The following is a 6,592-nucleotide window of genomic DNA, read 5'->3' as shown; positions in this document are numbered from 1 at the left end:
GGATGTCAGACTTCGGTGTGTAGTCTATGCCAGTCAATGGAGCAAGGCAGGTACTGTAGGGGTGTGAGTCATGGCACAGTGGAGATGTTTGGGATGAGTCTCTGCTTGGACCTCTCTGTTAGCTGTACAGGACACTCAGATGGCCAGCCTAAAGCTGGGCGAGACAAAATGTTCTCTGACATGTTGCTGTTGCAGACTATCTTCAAATTAGTCTTTCACTGCCTTACCCTGCAATCTGCAAAACAGAAGCAAAGTCCCCTGCCTGGTGTGTCCCACTGGTGCCAGGCTGGTGAACCTGGAGGCATGAGGACCGCTTCAGTCACTGACAATGGAACTGCAGGCAGAGGAGTGAAAGCTACAGGTGATGAAAGGGTAATGCAAGATGATACTTTTTTATAATATTATTTGGTCACAACTAGAGGAAGATGAATTTGAAATGAAAGTATGGTGCTTTCTTTTTTTGCCTTTCCCTCCCCCCCTTTTTTTTCTCCGCCCCCCCCCCCCCAGAGGTTAACAAACAACCACTGGAACAAAATTTGCCTGCAGTGGAAAGGGGTTTCTGACTTGAAATCTTTAAAACCAGGCCAGATGTCTTTCGAAATGAAATACTGTAGCTCAGCTAGAAATGACAGACTAGAGGCAGGAACTACTTGTTGAAATTCAGTGACCTCTGTAATACAGGATCTCAGAGCTGAAGATCATAATAGTCTCCTAAAAATCCTACTTTTATTTATTTGTATTAAAGTAGTGCTTAGATCCAAATAACATCTGCTTGCAGAATAAAAACCACATCCGTAAAAATTTTTGTGTGTTACATCAAAACTAACACTGTTATTTTCTGCTAAACATTGTACATAATGCTTAGTAAAAATAGACAGTCCTTGCCAAAAGAGTGTATTATATCCATTTTCAAATATAAACACCTAGATTTGTGCACAGAAAGCAGCTCATGGATTTTGGTAACAGATTCATGCACGTGACCTAATTGGTGCAACAGGATTTCTGGGTATGTCAAGCACCTGAGGCACAGTGGAAGCCCCCTGCATGTCCCGAGGTGGCTCTAGATGGTTGTTGACAACAGCACTTATTTGTCCAGATGGGAACATCTTAAGGTCTGATTCCGTGAGCTTTTGGTTACCCTCCCAAAGGGAGTGGTGGGAGTTCACCACTTTTCAGGTCTGAAATCAGGAGGAAGGAAGGCATTTTATATTCCTACAAGACGCTACCTTACCAACTTTCCTGTTATTGTCCAATACTGCAACAGTCAACGTTTCAGTCATAAATCATGCAGCTCCAGTGCCACAGGAAAGTATGCAAAATGGGCCACGTGTACTGTTCTAGCTGTGCTTTCCACTCCGGTCTGGACATAGATTGCTTTAGGTCAAAGGGACAAAGAGAACAAGCTGGAGGACACGGGTATACCAACAACAATGTGCACGGTTCTCCCAGGTCCTCATACACAGTATTCTTCAGTCTGGGCCACTGAAGGAATCTAAAGAACAGTGTTATTCTGGTTTATGCGATCTCTGCTTACTTCTGCAGGCCTTTTTAGCAAAATTGCTGCTGCAGCTCCCTGTCTTTGAGAAGGAGGCTAAGCTAAGAAGGCTGGCAAGGTGGAGAGAGAAGAGGGTGCCTCAGGCAAGCAGTGGAGATGCCAATTCTACCACAATGCCTTGAATGCCAGATTATGTCTTCCCACAGATACTGGAGATGTCCTAAGGGTGCTGTTGCCTGAAGAATTACAGTGGTTCTTGTACAACCATGAGTTGTAAAAAGGCTGAATGGAGGGGGTGTGTATGACAGACCTGCATCTCAGGTAAAACAGCAGCCAAAATACACGGTGTTTCTTCCTGTGAATGCAGGACCCACCTTCGTCCTCTGCGCCTCCCTAATTAGAAAGAAAAGTCTCCAATGGAGTTTCACAGCTACCAAGTGTCTTGAAATCCAAACAGGGTGTATTTTCTGTGGGACAGGTGCTGATCATGGCCTCACATTTACCCTTTGGTTGGAAATTGCAGCCTCCTTTCTGGTCAGGGTCAGGAAGCTCTCACCTGCTGAACAGAGCTATGTAGGATTAGGGTCCTTGAAAGGAGCTAATAGATCAAGAGGGCAGAGGTGGGAGAGGAGAGTAGCTCCTTGGCTTCGGTTTTGCAGAGGCATGCTTTCTGAAGGAGAAAGTTAAGTCAAGAAAGACTGGCTTGAAGAACCTGAGCAGAAATGTCCTGAGACCTATTGCCTCTCCTTCTCCCAGTCTGGTAGATGAAGGATGTTCAGCATTACTTCTGTAAATCGCCACCCCAACCCACACCTCTATGTAGTTCTTGCAGGTCTATCTCTTCTGTTCCGTGTTTCCAGGCATCCTGAATTAAGTGAGGACCAGGATCTCAGGCATCAGTTCTACAGGAGCTAATTGCAATACTTCAGGCTGCAATAAGTTTCTGAGAAGGGACCCTGTTCCCGTGCGCCTGCCAACCGTGCCTCTCCGGAGACACTATCTAGAGGCACAAGCAGCAGACAGAGCCTCTGATGCAATAAATCTTGGGAGCACTCCTGAGACACAGGGAGAGCACTCGGTGTTGCTGCTCTCCTGATTGCTTCGGATGGCTCATTGTCACCTAATTGCACTGGAGGAAGGTCTGTCCATTCCCTCCCGTCTGCTTATTTGTGCCCTCAGGCTATGCAAAGCCTGCATGTGCCTGTAACAACAGCCAACCACAAAGTCTCCAGTGCCACTCTTTTGGTATGCACTAGCTCAGATTCTTGTTGCAAGAAAAACCTCTGTCTGTTGATAAATGGCAGCGTATTCTACAAAGAGGGAGAGACTGCTCTGCTCCTTCAGCAGGACTCTGTCTATCTCTCTGGCTGACTTGAAACTGCTTGATGTAGTTGGGAGGCCTTTGCCAAATGACAAGGGAAAAAAGAAAGACATACGCTTCAGGAGCTGGAGGGAGAAAAGGAAAAACCAAAACAACATTTAAAACAGAATTATTAATCAGCAAATTATCCTATAGGAAATAGCAAAATACAGTAAATGCCTCTATTATAAATAGCCTGGTCATGCTATTAAAATACTTTCAAGGAGAAGTTAAGAAGGATTTTCCTGAGAACCCTTTTACTTTGTTTATGCTTTAATAGATCAACTATTAATTAATACGATCGTAAACTTTCAGTGTCAGGCGCTTGTTTGCACATGCGGTGGCGTAGTGGTGGCTCTGTGCAAAATACTGGTAACAACCGCTTCCACGGAGAAAAGAAACCATAGGCTTCTGCCTGCAGACCTGCCTGGGGTCTGAGCTGGGTGGTGGGCTCTGCCCCTGCAGGAAGACAGCACTCCCTCACTCCCTAGCCTAAATTAAAACTTCCTGTCTCAGCCCAAAATGACGTTCTTTTGGTCAGCCTCCACTGCCACCCTTACTGACTGCATTATGGTGGTGAACATAGGCTGCTCTAAAGATCTGAGGTATTCAGGACAGAAAAACATGGGGCAAGAAACAACGGTGCAGTGAAGAGCATGAAACCTAACTGGATTGATTTGGAGAAAAACTGAGGCACCAGAAAATGCACTGACTTGTTTCTGGTCTGAGGATAGCTCCGCTGGGATGTGTTGAGATGACTGCTATGGTTGGAGGTCTGTGATGGACAGATGTAGGCTCTTAGGAAAGTCAGGCAGGGAAGAAAAGCAGGGAGTGTACATTCTGTATGGAGGAGCGGCACGAATGTGTGGGAACAGGAGACAGGCTGGTGGGGAGCTTGTGGGTCAAGATCAGAGGACAAGCCAGTAAGGGTAACACTGTGATGGGCATGTTACAGATCATCTGATTAGGGCAGGGGTCCTCAAACTTTTTAACCAGGGGGCTGGTGCAGGGATGCAGTGGCAGGCAGTCATCTGCGGCTGCTTGGTTCCCCCTGCAACCCCCAGCTGGGGGGTGTGTGTGTGTGTGTGTCTGTAAATACCGGGGGCCGGATTGAGGACCCTGGGGGGCCGTATCCGGTCCACGGGCTGTAGTTTGAGGACCCCTGGATTAGGGTGACAAGAGTCAATCAAGTCTTTAAACAATTAGGAGTCTCCAGATCACAGTCCACAGTGCTATTGGGAGAATTTAACCTCCCTGACTTCAGTTGGAAGGACAAGATGGTGGGATGCAACAGGTTCGGAATGTCTCTGGAGTGTGTTGAGGAAAACTTAATACAGATGGTGTATGGCCAAAGGGTGGGTGATGGTCTCCTGGACCTGCCACTCAAAAACAAGGAAAAATTGGACAGGGGTGTGATAATCAACAGCAGCCTTGGCTGTAGTCACTATAAGGAGCTCACAGTCCTGACAGAACTGAAAATGACAAGCAGTGGAGCATAAACATGAGGCTTCAGGAGACCATACTTTAGCATCCAAGTTATAACATCATAGTCTGAATGGGCAGACCAGATGTGTAAAAGACCGCTTGGATGACCCAGCTCGATGGGTAGTGGTTAATGGGTTGAACCCCTGGCTGTCAGTGGCAGGTGGAGTACCTAAGGGGTCTGTCCTGGGACCTGTCCCTTTTGACATTTGCATCCATGACCCAGAGGAGGTCTTGTCACATTTGCAGATGACACCAAATCGGAAAGACCAATTGGCGTGCCCAAGGGCAGGGCTGCCGTCCAGAGGGACTTAGAGAAGCTGAAGGAATGGGCCAACAGGAGCATTACGAAATTCAGCAAGAACAAATGCAAAGTCCTAACTGCTGCTTGTCTCATGTCTGTTCTTGGAGGTTTTTGAAACCTGACTAGACAAAACCCTAAACAAATGGGTTTGAATTCAGAGCTAAACCTTCTTTGAGCAGGAGGCTGGACTAGAGACGTCTTCACGTCCCTTCCAATGTGAGTGGTTCTGTGACTGTGTGGTATGATCAGATAATCCTACGTTGTTAAACTTGATTGTTTTAAGAAGTTACTACCCTTGTGCTGACTAGTGCCATCCATCAGCCAGAACCCCTACAGCTGGAATGCAGCTGGTGCATGTTCATGTTCGTAGACCATTGCAAAACTAATCCCTTTTACCTCATATTGCAACAGACTACAAATGCATACACAGCTAATTACTGTGTGTCAGCTGAAAGGGCACTCACTGGCTGAGGGCATGCTCGTGGCTTCAAGCTTGCTAGGTGCATTGCTTGCCGCCATCTGCTCAGCCACGGCTCACCTACACAGCTACCCTTACCGATGCTGCATTATGGTTTTATTATCTGTATCGCTACACCATCCACAAACTCTTGTTTAGGTGCCAGTATCCCAGTAAAACCACTGAGAAAAAAAAGGGCCCTTGCTCCAAAGCAGTGACTGCTCAGGTAGGTGTCAAAACAACAGATAGAAGAGTACGGGGAAGTGGCCAGTCAGTGGTTTGCAATGTCAGCCAGTGACCTCTGTGCTCCAGCTCCTTAAATGTCATCTTGTATTTCTTAGATGGCAGAAGCATACTGCACCTGGCTAGCGTTTGATGTTTGCCTATGAGCATACACATATAGACACCTACACTCCAGTCCTTTCCAGTGAAATGAGAGTATTTTGTTAATGCAATGGGCTACTGTTTGGTTAGTTTGGAAAACAAAGACATATAAATACAAATCTAAGTGTGATTTATTTAAGAGTGTCTATTTATAACTAAACATGGCTAAACATGCTGGTTTTATTTATTTGTTTCTGTTTGGAATATTAGATCCAGTCTGAAGCAGCAGCCCGCTATATAAGTGCATATATATCTCTGTTGCACAAATAAATCAAACTAAAGCAGCCCAGTTCTTGTAGACTGACATTAGGATAAGTATATCTTAAGAAAGTTCTTACTCAGACTTGGCTTCAGGCAATAAAACGTCATAGATGTATAACTCTAGTGAGTGAAATTTCTAGGGAGCAAATTAGGCTAAAAACATCTTCTAGAGACAGCTAGAAAGGAATCAGACACCACCCGAAAATAAGGCAAGTTATGCAGTAAATGTTTCATTTATTGGATTTCTTCCATTACTATTAGGGTTAAAAGACATGTTGTCAATAAAAATGGTATATTTATGGAGGGCTCTGTATTTCAGAAGCCTATTTCTTGTCATTCGCTCCTATAGTGCTTGATATCACCTTGTGATAAAGTGTGAATAATCCCTGCATGAATGCATATTTCTACCCATTAACCATTTTATTATTAGACAGAATTATCTCTAACAAAAGCAAGAGGTACAGCTGTGGTTTAGGCGCTAAAAGGGAGGTATGTTCCTACTGAGGCCTGGCCACAACTTGGGAAGCAAAGTGTAGATCGAGAGGCATTAGCATGTGTTACAAGGTTGAAAACAAATCATGTGCGAGGGTTTTAGGTACCTAATTTCCAGCATTTCTCCATCAAGTGCGGATAGAAACCCCACACCTATTGCTCAAATAACACACTGTGACCTGGTCAGTGCACGCGAAATCTAAAGCCACAAAGAAATCTAGCAGCAGCACCACAATCTGATTGTTTGTTGGTATTTTCCCATTCCGTTGCTTTCTTGAATTTTCACGTGTGCTTGTTTCTGTCAATACAAATGACTGCAGAAAGGAGCCATGTTTTCTGTGTTTTCATGCTGTCATC

This window comes from Falco cherrug, chromosome 9, assembly GCF_023634085.1.
Source record: "Falco cherrug isolate bFalChe1 chromosome 9, bFalChe1.pri, whole genome shotgun sequence".
NCBI lineage: Eukaryota > Metazoa > Chordata > Aves > Falconiformes > Falconidae > Falco > Falco cherrug.
This window is presented reverse-complemented; position numbering follows the sequence as displayed.